We start from the raw sequence: 23303 nt of genomic DNA, 5'->3' as shown, positions 1-23303 counted from the left end.
TTTGTAATTGAGTCAAAATTTTGAGTTTAGACTCCTCCACCAAGTCAGCCTTAGGAAAACACAAGTTGACATCATTGAAGGAATTCGACCACATAGAAAGACTATAAAAGAAATACAATTCAACCTATTTGGGGATCCACTCTTGAATTAATGATGATTGTAAGTGGTTGACGCTCATTATAAAAAGGGACCATAATTAGTTACTTTAGTTAAGGATGATGAATAAACTGGCCATAGTTTAATAAAAAAGTGGTTAACATGCTTTTGTATGTATGGTATTGAGGGCTCATGGTATTAGAAATGGAATCACCCATGGTATCGTATGTATGAATCCTATATAGAGGCTAGCGACTCTCCATTGGAGATATGTCAAGTATTGTATTGACAAGCGTATGACTTGTGGAGTGTTCTCCTTCCTTTAGGAGTAGTTGTATGGTGTTACCCTACCTCAATGGATTTTATTAATAAAGAGTGAAGAATGGATATCTTATTATTGTATTGGATTTGGGATTTATTTTATTAGACATTTCAATATATTTGTAAATTTATTACACACGGGGCTCCAAAAATCAGCAAGTAAAGGAACAAAGGCCTTTCAAATCTACTCCCCCACAGTGGAAGTACAATGTCGGGTATCCAAATTTATTTAATGGGTATTATTTTTCATTCCATAATTTTGGGCACAAGGTTATCAATTGTAGAATGAAGTTGTTTTCAAAATGAGATGATGATATATCAAGATCTATTCAAGACTCTAATAGCTTTCATGTTAATGGTAGATTATTTTTTTTCTCCACTAATGAATGAGGTTGAGTGTTTTAGATGTAACAACTTTGGCCATAAGATAAGTGAATGCAGATATGGTTTTTCAAGTCCTGCCAAGCAACATATTCAAGAGAATTCAAATCAATAGAAAGTGATGAGAATATGGAAGGAGAAATATGAAAAATATGAAAAATGTAGATTGGCATTGATAACCAATCATCATGACCAGTGGCTTATTGATAGTGGATGCTTTAAGCACATGACAGGTGATAAGAGAAAATTCTTGCATTTAAAGGAGTATGAGAAAATAAATGTTAGCTTTAGAAATGATGCTCCAACCTCCATCATAGGCCAAGGGACTGTAAGGTTGGATAAATAGAACAAGGCTCAGAATGTTCTCTTTTTTGATGGATTGAAATAAAACATTCTCAGTGTGAGTCAGATGTGTGATAATGGACATGATGTGATCTTCAAATCTAGAGAATGTGAAATCAGAAATTCAAAATCAAGAATGTTGGTAGCAAAATAAATTAGAAACGATATCAAAATGAATATATTTGATGACAATAGGCATAATTGTTGCATGAGAAAAATAGATGAATCATGGTTGTGGCATAGAATATTGGGTCATAGGATCAACAAAATTGGAGCAGTTAGAGGCTTGCCAAAATTGCCTAAACTGGACAACACTATATGCAAGTCATGTCAACTTGGGAATCAAACATGGGTGCACTTAAAAACTAACAAATATTCAATCTCTAGACCATTGGAATTAGTGCATATCGATATTTGTGGACCTAAAAGGAAATAGATCCCAAGAGAAGAAATATATTTCATCTTGTTTATTGATTACTTCACAAGAGCTACCTAGATCATGCTCATGATGGAGAAGTTAGAAGCCTTCAACAAGTTTAAGTATTTTAAGGCACTAGTTGAGAATGAAAGACTTAAAGATCAAGTTCCTAAGATCTAATAGAGGAGGTGAGTGCATGTCTAAATAATTTGAAGATTTTTGTGAGGAGCATGGGATTAAGAGGAAGTACTCAATTACTAGAACACCTCAAAAAAATGATGTGGTGGAGAGGAAGCACATGTTAATCCAAGACGTGGCATGAGTTATGATGTATGAGGTTGGTGTTGCAGATACCTTTTGAGGATAATTTTCTCAAACAAAAATATATTTGGCCAATGGGAACTACAACAAAAAAGTACATTGGTGAGGGTTGAGAAATGTCACCATAAGCTCATTGGTGACGGTCAAAAGAGCCTCTATCACCAAAAACCGAACGTTACCAAAGGTGGCGTCACCAAAAGTCTAGGTGTTCTGGTGACATTCAAGGTCCATCACCAATAATTATTTATAATGATGGATAATGACCATCACCATTTCATATGAGCAATGGTGACGGACCTTGGTCTCCGTCACCAAAAAATTGAACATCACTAAAGGTGGCATCACCAAAAGTATAGGTGTTGTGGTGAAAATCAAAATCCGTAACGAATAATGATTATAATGGCAGACACTAACCCTCACCATTTCATATGAATAACAATGATTTATTGTGATGGACCTTTTATGGCTGTCACTATTGATGCATATATATCATGGAATTCATTAACCGTCACCATTTCATATTTTGGTGAGGGTCAAAAAATGTCACCATAAGCTCATTAGTGATGGTCAAAAGATCCCCCATCACCAAAAACTAATTGTCATCATTCCATATTAATATCAGGGCACGATGGAATTGAACCACCAACCTCCTACTTGTAAAGTGGGTGCTCTTCCATTGAGATAGCACCCTTTAAAGAATTAGAATTTAGAAAATTAGACCTTGAATTTTTATAAATTAGAAATTCCACAACTTTCAATAAACTATAAAAAATTTTAGAGTCTTGGCAATCTTTTACTAAACAAGTGAAATAACATCAAAGTTGTAGGTATCTACCTAATAGTTATGGAAGTTATGAAAAGTGGGTGGAAGATAAAATAGTTGTATATAAAATACTCAATATGTTCATTTGAATACTCAATTAGAAGTGAAACTTTGAATACATTTATAGCCTATAAATGACCTATAATTATCAAACCTAAAATCTGCAATTGCACCAAATATTGGTTTCTCACCTTGGGAATAATGCAAATATGTTGTGACAACATAAAAATATCTCTTAGAAACTGATTTGCATGCTAAAAAGTGAAAAATAGTGAATATATATGATGCAATTATGAATAATGAGGTACATGCTTGAATCCTACTGGCTATGGGGTCTAGAAAACAGGTCCCAAGAAAACAATGCTACAATTGATTTTTAGTTTAATGTTTTAATGCATGCACGTATTGGATTTCTCACCTTCAATTGCACATATTATCCTTGGTAGCAGTTTCCATGCATGAAGGGGCACTAGCATACGAGTTTAGGGTTAGTGTTTTGATGTTATTTCTAGGGCACATAAATGGTTGTCTAGATGCATTGTACTTCCTTGTCTTCCTCATTCTATGAAGGAAACCTAGGGTGCACCATTGTGTTGGTTGTTGAGATTGTATTTAGGCCTTATGCATTATATATTTCTTCTTTATAGTTCGCAAATAGAATACAAATGAAATTTCGAGTGGTTTTGATTCATGTGCTTTCGTTGTTCATAAAATTCGATAATATGAGTTTGAAGTTTGTAAATTCTCAAATTTGTTGTCATGATCGGAATTTTTTTTTCAGCCACCTAGGCTTAGGTTATATTATGTCTAAGTCCAAAATTTTCTTAACATGGTCTGAAATTTAACACTTTAAAAACTTAACTAGCCTTAATAGTAATTATTATCAACTTTAATGTTATGTCATATTACTTATATGTTACATGCTCACCTTAATAAATAATGCATTACTATTGTCAGTAAATTTAAGCTTGTTGTCTACACCTCTAATATCCCCCATCACACGAGATATAATAAAGCATTTGAACCATTAATCACACTAAATTTCTAGCATGGGTTTGAATTGCATTACCCCAAATCAATTATGATGGTTTTAGACTAGATTACCCCTAATCACATTTCTGTCAAGTTCATTAGAATATATACATTTGAAATCATTAAACTTGGAAAAAATGGAAAAGAGGTAGGCCTCCAAATAATATCACCACTGTGTTTAGTAGTTCCCAACCTGTAAATTACAGTACATTTTTAGTAAAATATTATTTAAATCTCTAGATCAAAAATTCTATGACTATGTCAAACCAAAAATATAATTACCTCTATTATAAATCCATTTCCAAGCTAACAACAGGTTGATAAATATTTACATCATATATACCTAGTTTTTCTTAGTTCCATTACATAAGCCATGCAACATAATAAGACAGATTTTAATCACTACAAATTTGGAATACTAGTAGTCATTTCTATCTAAACTCAAGAATAATTTACAAAAGTACTTTTATAGATGTTGTTAAAAGATTTCATACTTGGCTCCTTCCTCTTCACGAATGGAATACATTTATTAAAGTTACATGTGATTCTCAAGGAATTATTTTGATTGGTGTGACCTCTACACTCTTCTTTTCTAATTCAAAAGTAATGTGCCTCTAGAGTCTAGTTATCACTATGAAACATAAGTAACAGAGTTTTGAAGTTTCTTTTTAGGTATAATACAAAGTTCCCTAAGAACACTATTAGGCATCCCAGTGTTCCATGAAATTTCTAGGTTCTAAGTTCTAACATAAACTAACTCGGCTTTTTACTTTTGGCAAAGCTCTGACAACCTACCATGCAAAATAATCAATTATCCACACGCTTAGAAAACTGAAAATGAAATGTCTATTTGGAATCTATGGTAACTTATTTTATTTATTTATTGTGGAAATATAATTATATTTAAATATTATGATCAAGTATAGAGACAAAAGAAGCCATAATTTAGTCAAGATGAGGTGTGGGACCACAGTTAAGAAAAAAATTGCCATTGAAACCATTGGTTGCAACTGGGTATAAGAATGTCTTGCTAGGAAGAAAGGTATCAGATGATCAGAAAGCATCCCAACAGGTGGGTTAAACACTTCACAGACAATTACTTGGATTAGTGTCAAAAAAGGCATCAAAGTTGACTACCCAGTGTGTTGCAAAGTACTACTATAAGAATCCTATCTTTCTCATTGGTCAGTTCTACCATACTTCTACAATATAACTACGCATTTGTGGAAACCATTAGGGTAATTATTTAATGGTTCCTTATTTCTTATCATTTATGGGGTCATTTTCACTTTTATGTTGTAATTTTGTCAGTTTTTTTGGGTTTGAGTGGATTCTGAATTGTTCTCAACCCTTCAATCTCAAGGATAAGTGGATTCACAAGCTTCATAGTTTTTGGCTTTGGGTCCTTGCAAGGTTGGTCACCAACCATCCAAGGCCATCCCAGACCTATCTGGATAAGAGAATGTTGACAAATGGGCTTTGCTAAATTTTTCATTGAACCAGAGACAAGTGAAACACATATTTTTGGACTACCTGTCTACAAAAGACTACTTAGCAAGACATTGAGGATCGACACTTAATTTTGTTCTAGGAAAAGGTGCATTGGATACTGCAAACTTTGGAAATTTCTGGTATCGTGTGCTCTTGGCCCTGTTATGGATTTGGAACTGCCTCGGAGTTATGCCATTGTTCACCTTGTGGAGGCTAAAGTTTAAATTTTCTTTTGCTAATGAGGATAGAAAAAGCATCATGCATCTTGTCCACTAGGATTATGAAAAATATGTATGGATGGGAAAAATTACAAATGGTTCCATGTGCTGCCACAACAAAGTAGAGTGATGCATATGCACTTTCAATCCACAGTGTATTATAACTTATATATGTGCAATTTGGAATTTTTTATTGCACATTCAAACACCAAGTGCACTGTTTATTTTCATTAACAGAGCTGACAACACTAATTTCTTAGGTCATTGCTTGACAATAGTCTAGTATTAACCACTTACATATGTTTGACATGATGCTCAAAATAACCACTTAAGCTTTCAAAGGTTGATATTTTTGCTAGAAATTAAAGCATGGTTCATTGGAAGCAAATTTTAGTGGAAACTGGTACATAAGTAGTGGCTTGAATCCATCTTTTGATACATTTGATTTCCAAGTTCATGAATTTATCTGACATCAAAGAATCTCATAGAAAATTTGTACTAGATAACATCAACGCCTGATGGTGGCTTCTTCATTTATTCTATAGTTTAGCAATTTGTGCAGGACTCATCTCAACTTGGAATACTCTACAATCATGATAATGAATATCCACATTATTAGGATGACTAGTCTCTATCTGTATCTTGTAATCATGTACACAAATGCATCATACATTTTAATTTTTACCAATATGTAGTGAAGTCATAATGAACTACATTTGGTTGGTTTCATGGTTATTTTTTCCTAATTTCCTTATTTAAACATGAAAGGAATCAAATAAATAGAAGTACTTTCCATGGTCACAACTTAGAAGATTCCCTTTCCAAATAGTTCAATGAGAATATCATTGTGCAAGTCTGCAAAAAAATAATGAAATGTAGACTGAGCTCAAAGAACTTGATGTATTTTAAATAACTGTTGGGAAATACTCTTGAGCTAAGGTAAAACATATTTTTACATTGTAAAATGAGTGGTGGAAGATTGTTTTGCTTACCTTCTAAGTCAATTGGCAGGTCTCCTAGAGGCATCTTGTAGACTGTAGCCTTTGAGAGAGCACACCTTGGAGTGTAATAGTAGTTTGAGGGGACAAGAAGGAACACCCAAGACCTGATAATTCGAGCACATGACAATAAATATTCATAATCAGACCTTTTGGGTTGCAATGTTTTCCATTTCATTGCCCTGATATGTTATGCAGCCTCAAAAACAGAGACCATGAGAACAATACATTCTTACATTATTAAGGACATAATCACCTTCTGGAACATAACAATGCCTACATTGAACTTGTTCCTTGGAAGCTTATGTATATACCAAAACAAATACATAAAAGTATTTCAATTTAACTAAGATTTTATGTATTTATGTACTAGATAGGAAGGGGAAGGGATGGCATTATGGATTATTCTATCAATTAAGGGAATACTTTCCTAGAGATCATGCAAAAAATCCATATCCATGCAATTAAGGGAATTTTTTTCTAGTTGCGAACATATCATGCATGATGACGAGAAGAAATCAAGATTTGCATGGTATGTCTCACTACTTTTAGAGAAAATCTGGCAGGTGCCCACTTTCATAGTGTACCACTTCAACTCTTATGCTCAACTGTCTCAAGGGATTAGATGATTCTACCCACAAAGTGTACCTAGCCTTCTTCATCGACAAAAATGATATGTGTCATCATTTGCAGAGAAATGCATTCAAGCAAGATATAGAAAGGGTTGTGAATGAGTTGAAGTCATTTATAACACACCCCCTTATCTAACTAGAGGTGGTTACTGGGTTACTCAACTCTCCTATGCAGTTACCATAATGGGGTAAAATATTTCTTTTCCTTTTTTTTTAAGAATATTTTATAGAGGGTAAAAAGTGATAGGGTTATCACATTCAGTGAAAGACATGAGGATATTTTACTAATATTATTTTGATACTCTTTAGGGAAAAATAAAATGGATTGGGTCAAGTACTCCTGCAATCCAAAATGCATATCCTCTCTCAAGGTTTTCATTCTAGAATTTATCAACAATTGGGGTCTAAGAAATTTCAGAGTTTTGAAGACACTTATGAAGACCTATTAACAACCTTGCAAGAGGAAGGTCTTCAAGGCCTTTTAGAAGATGATGAAGCTGCCACTAAAGAAGATGATGCATTTTAAGAAGTTTTCGCCCATCTTGAATATAAAAATATGCCAAATTTGAAAGAGAACCTTAAGATTCTTCCAAAATATTATGATGTGCATGCTGTCCCAGAAGAAGGCAAGGAACATATATCTAAATATGGTTGCGCCGATATTCCAGATCAAGAAGGGAGATTTGAAGTTGGTCAAGGAGGCACACTGGATCAAGACCATGATGAAGTATTTGATGAAAATCTTGACTCTATAACAAAGTCAAGTTTTTTTGGCTTAGCACTATTTGATGGTGATGATCTTGCTGCTCAGGAAGCCCTACCGATTCCATCACTTTATTACTAAGCCTTTATTAGGCCCAAGTTCTAATTACAAAGTCTAAGTTCTAATTATGACCATTATAAATAACACTACCATAATGGTCATTTTACATGTTTGTTCAAACACCAAAAAAATAAAACCTTTAGACAAGCTAGATGTTGACAATACACTCCAAAATAAGCTCTTCAAAGAATAACTGGAACTGCACTGTATCCAACAAATTTGACGATGTACACATCACATCATGGTCCTTTTGTCTTACCACTAACTCACCATCCATATAAGAGCCAATGTTAGCTAAATATTTAGCATTTCTACCATGCACATAGGACTTGGCTTGTTCACTAAACTCATTTACTCCATATCTTTCCTATACAACACAACATATTTTTTTGTTTTCTTCTCTAAGGAGGAACCATATCATGTAACAACTTCATATTCACCCTCCATGTGATCTTCTTCTCATAAGTTACAAAAAATGCATAATATAACCATTTTTTGTCTTTTATTTTTTTCTAATTTGGATTTGTTTAAGAAGAAACATTGTCAACAACTTCACTTCTCGAGATCTGTCTGACCCAAGCTTCTTTGACCTATGCATATGGCTAAGTTATCACTAAAATTACAGTACCATTCTTTTTGCTAAACCTATCTTGTATTCTCATCTGTACAAGATCAAGAAAATATGTTTTAGCTTTCAGTGGACTTAAAAGAAGGAAATTGAAGCCACTCCCCCGATGAAGTAGTCAAAGATAGCTAAATTAAAATAAAAAATGGGGATGGGGTCTCAAGAAATCTATGTTTTTAGCCAAGCCTTAGTAGCATAGAGCCTTTGGAGGCTATTCTCTAATGAAGGACTCAGAGGCAAAGTCATGAAGTAGATACACACAAAGGAAAGGTCCACTGAAGAATTAATAAGGGTACACAAAAAATATTTTAGAAAGAATTAATTATTTGCAAGACATTAGTTAAAGGTTTCCCTTAATATGAAAGATGGATTGCATGAAAAATAGGCAAATGAAATAAAGTAAGAGTTGGGCGGGATCCATGAAAAGGGTGCAGTTGTGATTTTAGGCTGTCAGACCTTGTGTTATTAGAACTTCATGACTTAAGGGTATTTAAGATTAAGGATATAGCTTCAAATTTGGCAGAAGGATGGTTTCAAAGGTGGAAGATAGAAATGTAGTGGCATATATAGGGGAAAAGATTTTTGAATGGAATCAATTTCTCAACAGTCTAAATCACCACACCATAACTCTGTCAGATCAGGAAGATGGGCTTACGTGGTCAGAAAATAAATCATCTGTTTTACACATTAAAATTTGGAAATGAGGCAACAATGCTTGAAGACCAAAGTGGTGGAAGGCAGTTTGGAAACCAGAAAATCCACTTAAAATAAGAAAATTTCTTTACTTAGCATTGGCAAACAAAATTATTACATGGGAAAATAGGGGAAAAATTTTGGAATGGACCAGATGGTATGTTTTACATAAGGTAGAAAGTGAATTAGTGAATCACTTGTTTGTCCTTTCTCAAATCTGGTGTGGAAAGAAATTTTGCAAATAACAATTGGTAAGAAAAAGTCGGACAAAGACTCATTAGTGAGATGTTTTGAGCATTGGTATCTTGATAAACATATTTCCATTCATATATTTTTTCCATGCTTTGTTTTGTGGGGGATTTAGGTTAGCTAGAAACAATGCATTATTTCAAGGTAAAGAACCTCATCCAAGATTGGTGGCTCATCAAATAAGAACTGGCTATGGGGGATGCTAGAAGCCAAAATATGCAAAAGCTCAGAGAGTTCTGGAAGATCCAACATAGATCTTTCGATAGTCTGGGGTTACTTTGATGGTGCATGTCAAGAAACCCCAAGTGTGGCTCTAGATGTCTTTTGTTTTTAAATAACTCATTATTTTTCTCTAAAATTTGGAGTTGGGCAAGGAAGTGACCACATAACTGAGTTGTATGTGTTGTGGCTATTACTGAGAGTAGTTGTATAAAGAGGTGATGGAACAATGCATATTCTGGGGGATCCAAAATTGTTGATTGATTGGGCCAATGGACATAAGATGATAACACATTTGGTACTCAATACAGTCATGATCAAAGTTTTATAAATAAAAGTAAAGTTTCAAGAAATTCTATATACCAACATTTATAGGGAGTGATACAAAGGCAGACCAGCTCTCAAAAGATGTTTTGTTTTTGCTTGTGGTAGTCCTGATAGAGAAATAGTTTAGAGATGGAACTCTTGTCTCAGGATCAGAAAAATCATTTTTTAATTTTTCAAAAAGATGATAAAATTCTTGTTTAGTTCTTGAATAGGAAAACCATGATACTTAGGGACCTATATGTCCAAGAGTCCAAGATACTTTTTTGGTGATCTGAATGAAATTCCCAAATAAATCCTTATGGAAGACTGTAAAAGGTATCTTCTACGATAGTCTGTAGACAGGTTCAACACCTATTTTGGCCAAAAGGATATGACAATGTCTATTTTGATTTCCTCTTGAAATAAGCGCTCTCTCTAATATACTCTACTCATTTCCCATATCGATTTGGGGTACGATTCAACCTGGATCCTTCTAACCTTTTCATAAAAATATTTCATGGAAAAAAAAGTAATTGAGATATACTTATGGAAGAAATACTCATTGAGGAGAATAGTGATAATGATAAGATAGGACACTTCATCAATAAGCTTGATGAAACAAACAAGCATTGGGTATCATCTGTTTACCAATTTTCTATGTTCAAGAATGAGATCATGGAAAGACTACCAGATTCAATGCCTTTGAAGATTAGGCACATACTGAATGGAGAGCATGTGAGTTGATGTGGTCAAGGATTGTGGGCTTCCTATTTATAACATTTATGGGAAGGGTGCACAAGTCCCAAGTGTGCAGAATATTACACTAAAATAGTAGTTACACAGCCTACATATGTCTCAATATTACACAAGGATCCAAGTCATGCCAATGGAATCAAATATGACATTCACAGTATGTAGTTGTTCATTCTAGAATCTTCTAAAATACTTTTTAACTACCTATGTAGGCTATTAATGGGCATGAAATGCTCATGCAAAAGGGCCAGTTAGACTAGTTGTCACTCTTAATGAGGGATTTGGAGAGTTCATTGAGACTAGGTGCATGCTATGGTTTTGTATTCTGCAATGAGAGCTTTGTGCCTATAATGGTGCATGACTCTAGTGTGTTTATTTTTACAATGAGTTAATATGAAGCTTCACCTAATGTTGTGGTATCTCTCTATGCTTTTATGGTGTTTACACGAGTATGTGTATGGGGATTGTGGTTAGCTAGAAATAATGCATTATTTCAAGGTAAAGAACCTCATCCAAGATTGGTGGCTCATTAAATAAGAACTGGCTATGGGGGATGCTAGAAGCCAAAATCTCCAAAATCTAAGAGAGTTTTGAAAGATCCAACATAGATCATTCTACAGCTTGGGGTTACTTTGATGGTGCATGTCAAGAAACCCCTAGGTAATTGTGGCTCTGGATGTCTTTTGTTTTTAATTAACTCATTAATTTTCTATTAAATTTGGAGGTGGGAAAGGGACTGAACAAAGAACTGAGTTGTGTGCTTTGTGGCTATTACTGAGGGCAACTGTATAAAGAGGTGGTGGAATAGTGCAAATTTTGAGGGATCCAAAACTACTGATCAATTGGGCCAATGGACATAAGATGATAACAAATCTGGTACTGAATACAGTCATGATCAGAGTTTTATAGATAAAAATAAAATTTCAAGTAATTTTGTTTACCAACATTTATAGGGATTTTTATACAAAGGTAGACTAGCTCTCAAAAGATGTTTTGTTTTTGTAGGAGGGAGTCCTGATAAAGAAACAATTTAGAGAAGGAACTATTTTCTTAGAATAAAAAAATTCCTTTTTTAATTTCTCAAAAATATGATAAAATTCATGTTTAGTTCTTGAATAGGATTGCCATGATACTTAGGGACCTGTATGTCCAAGAGTCAAAGATACTTTTTTGATGATCTGAATGAAATTTCTAGATAAATCCTTATGGAAGACTATAAAAGGTATCTTCTAGGGCATTTTGTAGATAGGCTCAACACCTATTTGGGCCAAAAGGCTAAGCCAATGTCTATTTTTATGTCCTCTTGAAATAAGTTCTCTCTCTAGTATACTCTACTTATTTCCCATATCAATTTGGGGTACAGTTCAGCCTGGATCCTTCCAACCTTTTCATAAAAAAAATTCATTGAAAAAAAAGTAACTGAGATATACTTATGGAAGAAATACTCACTGAGGAGAATAGTGATGATGATAAGATAGGACACTTCATCAATAAGTTTGATGAAACAAACAAGTGTTGGGTATCAGTTGTTTACCAATTTTCTATGTTCAAGAATGAGATCATGGAAAGACTACCAAATTCAATGCTTTTCTTTGAAGATTAGGCAATTACTGACTGGAGGCACGGGGGCTTCACTAGGGGAGAAATATCATACCACGTGCATTCATATTGAGGGATATATATTGAGGAAAAAATGACACAATATATTGAGCATATAATAGGGGATAAAGGGTTTTTAAATGTTGTGTATAAAAAATGTAGCTCAAAGTTAAAGAAAAAATATAAAGGGGTATAAAAAATGTTAATGAAAAAATGGATACCTACAATATCTAGTGAAAGTAGGGGTTTTTTAAATTGGGAAGGTGTATCAGGTTCATATTGGTAGGGGGTTAAATAAAGTTATTTTTAGAGTTATTTTCTAATATGTAGTCATATTAGGGGTATTGTTTAGTATGCCACGAACACACGTGCTATGTCATAGGTTCATTGAGTGAAGCCCCCATGCCTAGAGGGCATCTTAGTTGGTGTGGTCAAGGATTGTTGGCTTCCTATTTATAACATTTATGGGAAGGGTGCGCAAGTCCCAAGTGTGGAGTAAATTGCAAAAAAATAGAAGTTACACAACGTGCATATGTCTCAATATTACATAAGGATCTAGGTCACGGCAATGGAATCAAATATCAAATTCACAATACGTAGTTGTTTGTTCTAGACTCCTTTACAATATTTTTTAACCACCTATCAAGGCTATAAATGGGCATTAAATTCTCATGCAAAAGGGTCAGTTAGACTAGTTGTCACTCTTAATGAGGGCTTTGGAGAGTTCATTGAGACTAGGTGCATGCTATGGTTTTGTATTATGCAATGAGAGATTTGTTCCTATAATGGTGCATGACTCTAGTGTGTTTATTTTTACAATGACTTAATATGAAGCTTCGCCTAATGTTGTGGTATCTCTATGTGTTTCTATGGTGTTTACATGAGTATGAGTATGGGGATTGTGGTTAGATAGAAACAATGCATTATTTCAAGGTAAAGAACCTCATCCAATATTGGTGGCTCATTAAGTAAGAATTGGCTATGGGGGATGTTGGAAGCCAAAATCTCCAAAAGCTCAAAGAGTTCTGAAAGATCCAGCATAAATCATTCTACAGTCTGGGGTTACTTTGATGGTGCATGTCAAGAAACCCCCAGGTAAGTGTGGCTCTGGATGTCTTTTGTTTTTAGATAACTAATTATTTTTCTATAAAATTAGGAGTTGGGAAAGGGACTGACCACATAACAGAGCTATATGATTTGTGGCTATTACTGAGAGAAACTGTATAAAGAGGTGATAGAATAGTGAGAATTCTGGGGGATCCAAAACTACTTATTGATTAGGCCATTAGACATAAGATGATAACAAATCTGGTACTGAATATAGTCATGATTAGAGTTTTATAGATAAAAAAAAAAAACAAAAAACAAAAAATTCAATTAATTTTGTTTACCAACATTTACAAGGAGTTTGATACAAAGGCAGACCAACTCTCAAAATATGCTTTGTTTTTGAAGGAGGGAGTCTTGGTAGAGCAACAATTTAGAGAATAAACTCTTGTCTCAAAATCAGAAAAATACCTTTTTAATTTTTAAAAAAGATGATAAAGTTCCTGTTTATTTCTTGAATAGGACATCCATGATACTTAGGGACCTGTATGTCCAAGAGTCCAAGATACATTTTTTATAGTCTGAATAAAATTCCTAAATACATCCTTATGAAAGACTGTAAAAAGTATCTTCTAGGGAAATATGTATACAAGTTCAACACATATTTTGGCCAAAAGGCTATGACAATGTCTATATTTATTTCCTCTTGAAATAAGTGCTCTCTAGTATAATCTACTCATTACCGATATCGATTTGGGGTACGATTCAGCCTGGATCCTTCCAAGTTGAATACTCCCTGAGGAGAATAGTGATGATGATAAGATAGGGTACTTCATCAATAAGTTTGATGAAACAAACAAGTGTTGGGTATCAGTTGTTTACCAATTTTATATGTTCAAGAATGAGATCATGGAAAGATTACCAGATTCAATGCATTTCTTTGAATATTAGGCATGTAATTCAATTTGGAAATAATTGAATTTCACTTCATTTTTCCAGGACCATATATGAGTGAATTCACAAAACGTGAGATTAAATTCTGGAAACACTTAAATTTCACCTCATTTATTAGGATTGGAAGTTCCCTGAGATGCAAGCATGTAGCATTAAGGATATAATTTTCTTGTTTAAGGACAATGTTCAGTTTATGAATATCGATGCAATAATCCTTGTATACATGCCTGACACAGTTCTTTGGTCACAACTAATGAAATTGAACTCCATCAATACATAACAGAGAAGGAAAAATGTAAGAGAGCATCTACTTTTCAACATATACTCTTACAAAAATAAACATCTATAGAGTAATATAAAGCTATCACTACACCAAAAAAGGAATTAAAAACTCTTTGGCACACCTGCTCAACTAGGCTCCTCTACAATTAAACACGATATCGGTGTAGTATAGTGAAGATAAAGCAAAGATTTTCAGATTTTCAGTTCTTTGGTGTCGATAAAAAGGAATCCACAGTTTCGTAAAAGTGGTTTAGATAAAAACTATAACCGTATAAACAAAGGGTTTGAAAGCTTCGTAAAAGTGGGGTAGATAAAAAATATAACTGTATAAGTATTACAGGATTAATACACCCTAGGGTATGGGTTGAGCACCCCAACAGAGCAGAGGGCATAAACCAACAAGCAGCAGACAAGCAAGAAACCTTAATACTTAAACTACTGAAGTAGGAAGAAGAAGTATTACCCAAATGTCCCGTGTTTGAGTTCATTCCCGTAGGGTCCAAACCCTCTGCTTCCTCCAATGCCTTAAAACCTACAACTCATTCAAGAAAAGCATATACAACAACAATAATTGAAAGCATGTTCGTGATATAAGCATTAGATCATATAAGCATATAAGTATAACACATGACATCATACATTAGTTAGATGAAAACATGAATTAAAGTATTAAGATATAAACACCAGGAAAAAGACATGGCTTCTTTCTTGATGACAACAAAAGAATATGGAAGAATACAACCTGATCCTTCTCTAGCTCCAAGAAAAATCTTCCTCTGGATCCGTCTAGCCCAAGCCGCAAAAATCCTCTTTCAAACGCATACACATGGATGTCATATAAAGGAGATAGACATCGCAATGAGGAAATAAGGGTTTCTTATAGTTGGTAGTGTAGGAGGCACAAGGATAAATCAAACTTGATCAGGGACAAGTTGGATACAATATCAATATCCTATATTTCTCTCCCCTTAGGCCTTCCCCAAGAGGTGTCTTTATATGACCTCAAAATAATTTTTTCAGTTGGGAAATAGCTAGGCCACAGGCTCCTGTAGGTAGGCTCCTAGTGTAACCAGAAACGCCTCCCAAAAAATAGGGATTTTTTCATATTTTCATATTTTAAATCATATATGGAGGTTGGGTATAGTTGAACTCGCGTGTGCACGCGCTTTTTACATGGCAGAGTCATGTATGGAATTTAAAATAATATTTTTAATATTTGGACCAATTCTGAAGGGAAACGGCTACCCAAGGCCATGACTCAGAGCATCAAGTATACAAAGGTGGTAAATGATGTTATAACAGATGCCCCCTAATATATGAGGTCATAAGGGTTACATGATGCCCGAAATGTATTAAGTGTATAGAAAGAATCATGCGAGGACTTGGGAGGAGATCACCAGATTCCAGCCTGTTGCACCAGTGGAAGAGATCAGAAAGAAAGCTCATGTTTGAGGTGAGCATACCTATGATCAGAGATAGTAAAGCATGTCTGCATATCAAGTGTAGAGCGGATCCAATATGTATACAAGTACAAAGGACACTGAGAAATACATAGTGGATCATCTGATCACAGCCACAAAAGTACATATCAAGGCCATGTCACAATATCACATATAGAAGAATTGATCAATGATGTTGAAGTAGATATCTGATCACTAAAGTCACATAATTGATCCTCAAAGTACCAAGTCAAAAAGTGGAATAATGGTACTGCATGCAACTCGGGTGCCAACATATAGGATGATGTTGTGATGAACTGCAACATATAAGGTGGATGATGTCACTAGTAGTAAATTGGAGGGACTGACATGTGAACCATGAAATGTTGATGCAACCCAAGGTCTTCACTGACCACCATGGTACATTTATACACTATGGGAATAAATGAGTTGAAGTTGACCATGTGAGAAATCATTTGATTATCGGTCATTTATGTATACCGTTAACAAACACGAAAAAACTCACTGATAATGATGATGAGAGTCAAGGTACCCTAGTACAATCTAACAAGTGTGAATAAATGAGTTGGAGTTGAAAATTTGAAAGAATCTATCAATCAGGAGACATTGATATATTCTCACTGTCGATAATGAAGGAGTCTGCCAGTAATGACTGCAAACACTAAGGTACTAAAAAAAGGACTCTAGATCTTATTCCCAAAGCAATAAGTCAGACTCGATGGGAAAATATCTGCCGGAAGGCAGACATTAAGGCATCCTACATCAATCTAGTGCGAGTGTAACCTAGAGGCCAATAATGTGGAAGGAATCGGACGAAGAAAGATGAAGTAACCAAACTGAAGCACATTTTCGGCGTACAAAAGATGTGGCTAGTGCACAACATAATGTTGGACACAGATTGTCATTGATGTCAATATGGAAATATTCAAGAAGAGGAGACAGAGCATGTCGGAGCCGAGAGGATCAGAGGAGCCATCGGAGGAGCTATCGGAGCAAACAGAGCCGAGAGGAGCAGATGGAGCAAGAGAGGAGCAATATATATGGAGCAAATGGAGAAAATGGACAGAGAGGAGCAGATGGAGCAAGAGGAGCCAAGAGGAGCCATATATATATTACAAACAAGTAGGGCCATCGGAGTCATCGGAGAGCAAGTAGCTGAACAATTTGGTATCAAGTCTCTCGAATGTAACTTGTATAGCTTAATCCACTGTGTATTGAAAGTGTTGGAGCGCTTATTTTCTGCATGATATGTGATTGAAGCCTTGGGAGTCATTTCCTTTTTATCCTGGCGTATACAGACTCCTTAAATCATTTTACAAGTGCTATATCAAATATCTCTGTTTGCACAGAGAATTCAAAATATTTCCCCTTAGGTGGGACAGTGGCGGAGTCAAAAGAATATTAATTTTGGTCCAGACCCATATCGGGTCCGCAAACCAAATATCGCATCGGAGGAGAGGCCTTAGAACAGCCGAATTGAAAGCTCTGAATTAACGAAGCCGAAATATTATGAAGCCAGTATAAAGTAGATCGGGTCCGGAAAGGGCCTTCAGCAGTGCAAAGTTCCGACTTCCGAAGCTGAGTCCCTTATCAAGTGAAGTGTAAAATCATATCGGGTCTTCAGAACTCTTGTATCGCATCGGAGTAGCGGAGGTAGCGATCGACGAAATCATCCGGAGCCGAAATTATATTTGGAGCAGCCTAAAGGAGATCAGGTCCGCAACCCATCAAGACTCGCCGATAAGGAATCCGTCGATATGACGGATCCGAATTCAGTTTAGGAAGAAATGTAAGGAGGCATCGGGTCCGCGTTACATCAGAGGAATGGGTCTATTGTTTACAGCTAACGCCGATGTTCATCAGACCCGAAACAATATTAAAGGGAGTCTAAAGCCATATGGGGTCCACACCTCGTCGGAGGTCTGGGCTTAAGAGTTATTGCGACCGCCGAAATCCGGACCCGCCGATAATTGTAAAGGCGGGTGCATAATAATTGAAGTCCGGCATTTGAATTAGAGCGGGGGTTTATAATGTTTTCCATGTATTATATGATACATGGCCGCGGGGTTAAGGTATATATTAAAACCTGTGCGATGGTTGATAAAGCCTGTGTGATGGTTGATTAATGGCTCGGGTGGTGGCTTCTGATGGGTGATAAAACGCTCGGGTGGCGGCTTCTGATAGTACTAAAGCACCAATAAAAGGTGGCTTTTGATGGGTGATTAAAGTGCTTGAGTGGTGGTCTCTAATAAACATAAAAGCAGCGCTGATTACAGTCTTGTAAATATAGTCCTCTGCGTTGACTCAATGCTTGCCATTGATACAATGTGTCCTGCGAATGTTGGAACACTTGTATAGACAGAAGAAGCAAAGGAATGGGAAGCCGAAGTGCCAAGTGATCAAGTGAGTCAGAGGAAACGATAGCCACTGAGGCGGAAGCCAAAGAGCGAGCATGTAAGAGGAAACGAATGGACAGGGGCATGGAAGTATATAAAAGCAGCAAAAACAGAGAACCCAGGTTGTTCATGGACGGTATAGCCTGAGCATGAGATAGTGGAAGCAGCAAAAGAAAAGGGGGCAGCAGAAGCAGTGGAAGCTGAAAAGAGCACAGCAGCACACCAGTGTATACTAAAGAGGTTGGAGCCTCAGAATAGAACAGAATTGATGTCCTTGGGAGTTGGTGCTCCTAATTCCAAGACTGGTGTCTTGGAAAAATAGAGTTGGTGCTCAGGAGGTTGGAGCCTCACCAAAATCCAAGTTGGAGCTTGGCAACCAATTGTGACAATCTATTTATTGTATTTATTTTACTGCACAGTTATATTAATAAAAGCGTTTATTCCTGCTGTTCATTTTGTGTTCTGAACATATATGTTTTAACTAGTAAAACAATAGTGAGAATAAGAAATACTGATTCACCCCCCCCTCAGTATTTCCAACAATTGGTATCAGAGCAGGCTTCTTCATTCTAGCCTAACAGCTTGAAGAAGGATCAGCAACCATGATGAGAAATCATGAAGCATCAGGAAAACCTCCTCTGTTTGATGGCACTAACTTTGGGTTTTGGAAGAAAAGAATGACTTACTATTTAATGTCCCTTCGACCTGAAGTCTGGCATTTTTTTGAAACTGAATACCGAGCGACTTCCACTCTTCCAACAGACCAAGACGAGAGGAAAGCCTACATTGCAAATGCAAAAGCCATGAACTCTATCACTAGTGGAATCACTGATTCTGAGTTTACAAAAATCATGCACTGTAACTCTGCCAGAGAAATGTGGGAGAAGCTAGTTAGCTTGTATGATGGAGACTCAAAAGTCAAAAAGGCAAAGCTTCAAACTCACAGAAGACAATTTGAAAGTTTGAATATGGAAGAGGAAGAAGATATTGCAGCATACCTCCTCCGAGTAGCTAAAGTGGTAAATTCCCTGAAAGGATTGGACGAAAAGGTTGAAGAAAGTACTATTGTACAAAAGGTATTAAGGTCCTTTCCAGGCAGATTTGACTCCAAAATAAGTGCTATAGAAGAATCAAAGGATCTTGACACCCTCAAAATGGATGAACTCCATGGAATTCTCACTGCCTATGAAATGAGGAAAGGTGGACCTAGCTCCAAAGATGCAGCATTCAAGGCCTCAAAGTCAAAGAAAGGGAAAGAAAGGAATGACTGTAGTGATGAGTCAGATGTGGAATCCGAATTGGCTCAATATGTACGAAAGCTGAAGAGAGGATCTAAGCTTAAAGGCAAGTATCCTCTTATTTGTTTTAAATGTGGTAAAATAGGTCATTATGCAGCAAAATGTCCTCATAAACAAGACAATGATGATGAAAGAAATTCTAAAAGAATGACATACAAAAAGGAAGGGTTCAATAAGAAAAACCTTCTCTCCAAACAAGGTGAGTCTGATGAGGATGAGTTTATGGTCATCAAAAAGAAATCAGATGAGGAAAGCGATCATGATGAAAGCCAAGAAGCATTATTCATGGCACTCACAAATGATGATGACTCAGGGCCAGAAGGAAATGTGGATGAACTGTTAATAAGTGCCATTGAAGAGAACGAGAAACTACGGAACAAAATTATCTCTCTCAAAGTGGAAAACGAGGAAATAAGAAGGAGAGAAGATCTCTTGGAAACAAAGCTTAAGGAAAAAGAAGAGACTTGTGAAGAACGTGAGGCCGAAGTAGTATCTCTGAGAAAGGAGTTGGAGCAAATTAAAAAGGGCTGTAAAAGCTCTCAAATACTTGATACTATTCTGAAAAATCAAAAACCTCAACATGATAAGTCTGGAATAGGTTTCAAGGGAGAATCCTCAAGCACTAAGAATAGTGCGAAAAGCTATGCTGATGCACTTTCCTGCAACCCAAAAGATGAAAAAGTATCTTATCAAAAGTGCATCCCAGATTCCAAGAATAAAGGAAGAGTTACTCCAAAGAAGAATGTGGAGTCGAATCATGGACACTACAGCAAATACAAATCTGTACCCCACCAAGGGCCCATCAAAAATCCAAAGGATGAGGGAGGAGTAATTCTCAGAAAGGAAAGCAAATTAAATTGCGGTTACTTCAAAACCATATTTCTTGGACACTGTTTTCACTGTAAAAACTTCGGTCACCAAGCTAGACACTGTATGGCTCGCAGAAGTGAAAAGACAACGCAAAAGGACCTAGTAATCAACTCATATGCTCCCAAAAGACAGGGACAAATCAAAACCTTCAATTCATTCGATCCCTTGACTAAATTTGATCTAACTTGCTCTTTTTGATACAATAATGGACACTATGAATAAAACTGCCCACTCAAAGGAAGAAAGACGAGCAGCAAGATCTCTGCAATGGACAAATGCGGCCTGGCTCTATTTGTGCAAAATAATGGAAACCAATGGTTTGTGGATAGTGGGTGCTCCAGACACATGACAGGAGACAGAAGGAAATTTATCTCACTAAGCAAAAAGGAAGGGAATGTGTCCTTTGGAAGTGGAACTGGCAAAATTGCAGGAAGAGGAACGGTTAATCTGATCAATGGAAAAGGAAAAGCTCAATATCCTCTGCTGGTTGACGGACTCAAACACAACCTTCTGAGTGTCAGCCAAATTTGTGATCAAGGACATAAGGTTGTGTTCAGCACCAAAGACTGTGAAATAAGGAACTCTACCTCTGGGAAACTTGTGGAAAAGGGAGTGAGAACACCAGACAATATTTACGTTCTGAACAAGATTCAGGAAAATAAATGCTACTTGAGTCAGGCAGATGAGAGTTGGTTGTGGCACAAGAGACTTGGACATACCAGCTTTGAAAATCTGGTCAATATCAGCAAGATCAAAGCTGTACAAGACATCCCAAGGTTGTCCAAACCAAATCAAGCAGTGTGTGGTCCATGTCAACATGGAAAACAGACCAGAACCAGCCACAAGACAAAGGAACACTATACATCAAAGCCCTTGGAGATCATACATGCTGATGTGTGTGGGCCAACTAGAAATCAAGCACTCCAAGGAGAAAGGTACTTTGTATTATTTGTTGATGATTATACTAGAATGATGTCGATATATTTCATAAAGTATAAATCTGAAACTTTTGAGTGTTTTAAGAATCTAAAAGCCCTTGTAGAAAATGAAAAAGATTCAAAAATTAAGTGTCTCAGAACAGACCGAGGAGGAGAATTCACATCAAACGAGTTCAGAGAGTTCTGCAATATTCATGGAATTAAAAGGGAATACTCGGTTGCCAGAACACCTCAGCAAAATGGGGTAGTTGAAAGACAAAACTGAACTATCCAAGGAATGGCAAGAACCATGCTGTTAGCAGCAGACCTACAACCTAAATTCTGGAGGGAAGCAGTAGGGACAGCTGTCTATACATTGAATCGAACTCAATTGAGACCAAATTGTGACAAAACTCCTTATGAGCTATGGAAAGGGAGACCTGCTTCAGTGAAGTATTTCAAAATATTTGGAAGCAAGTGCTTCATAAAAATAAATGATGGTTCACCTGGAAAATTTGATTCTCGGGTTGATGAGGGGATATTTCTTGGATATTCTCCACGGAGCAAGGCTTACAAGTGCTACAATTTTCAACTGAAGAAAAATAGTGGAAAGCATCGATGTAAAGGTTGATGAAGATCTTCCAAAAAAGGAAATTGAAGAACATGAAGATGACTTTCTCATTGAAGAAGAAGAACCTAAAGAAGAAGAGATAGATGATGATGAAGAAGAAGAGGAAAGAGAACCACCTCATACCCCTTCAAAGATGAAGTATGTAGAAAGATACCATCCAGAAGAACAAATCATTGGCAATAGAGATGAAGGTGTGCAGACCAGAAGAAGGATAACAACCTCACCCAAGAGAAAAGTCGTTGCCCTCCTATCTATGATAGAACCAGAGACATTCACAGAAGCAAGTAAGGATCCTCATTGGGTAAAAGCAATGGAAGAAGAAATGTCCCAAATTGAGAAGAACAAGACATGGGAGCTGGTACCTCGTCCAAAGGACAAAAACATAATAGGAACCAAATGGGTGTTCAAAAATAAAATGAATGAGGAAGGACAGGTTATCAGAGACAAGGCAAGACTTGTCTGCAAAGGCTATTCACAAATTGAAGGAGTTGATTTTGAAGAGACATTTGCACCAGTGGCTCATATGGAAGCTATCAGGATGTTCTTAGCATTTGCTTGCTCGAAAGGATTCAAAATCTATCAAATGGACGTGAAATCAGCATTTCTAAATGGGGAACTCAAGGAGGAAGTCTACATGGAGCAGCCAGAAGGTTTTGATCTGACAGCAGGAAAGGACCTAGTCTGTAAGTTGAAAAAGGCTTTGTATGGGTTGAAACAAGCTCTTAGAGCTTTGTATGCAAGACTGGATAACTATCTCCAACAACAAGGCTTCAAAAAGGGAGTGGCTGGAAGCAATCTATACATAAAGACAGATCAAGGTAAGTTACTAGTTGCTCTTGTTTATGTCGATGATCTGATTTTTGCTAGTAATAATGATGAAATGAGCCATGAATTTTCTCAAAGCATGGCAAAAGAATTTGAGATGTCAATGATAGGAGAACTTTCCCACTTCCTTGGACTTCAAGTATCTCAAACCAGAGCAGGATTGTGTATATCTCAAGCCAAATATCTAAAAGACATGCTCAAAAAATATGGAATGGAGGACTGTGCACCCATGAGCACTCCCATGACCACAAACTGCAAATTGAGCAAAGATGATGACTCCCCT

The sequence above is a fragment of the Pinus tabuliformis genome, chromosome 2_2, assembly GCF_031772625.1.
Source record: "Pinus tabuliformis cultivar Carrire ecotype Pingquan chromosome 2_2, CPIR1, whole genome shotgun sequence".
Lineage (NCBI taxonomy): Eukaryota > Viridiplantae > Streptophyta > Pinopsida > Pinales > Pinaceae > Pinus > Pinus tabuliformis.
Note: the sequence above shows the minus strand (reverse complement) of the source record.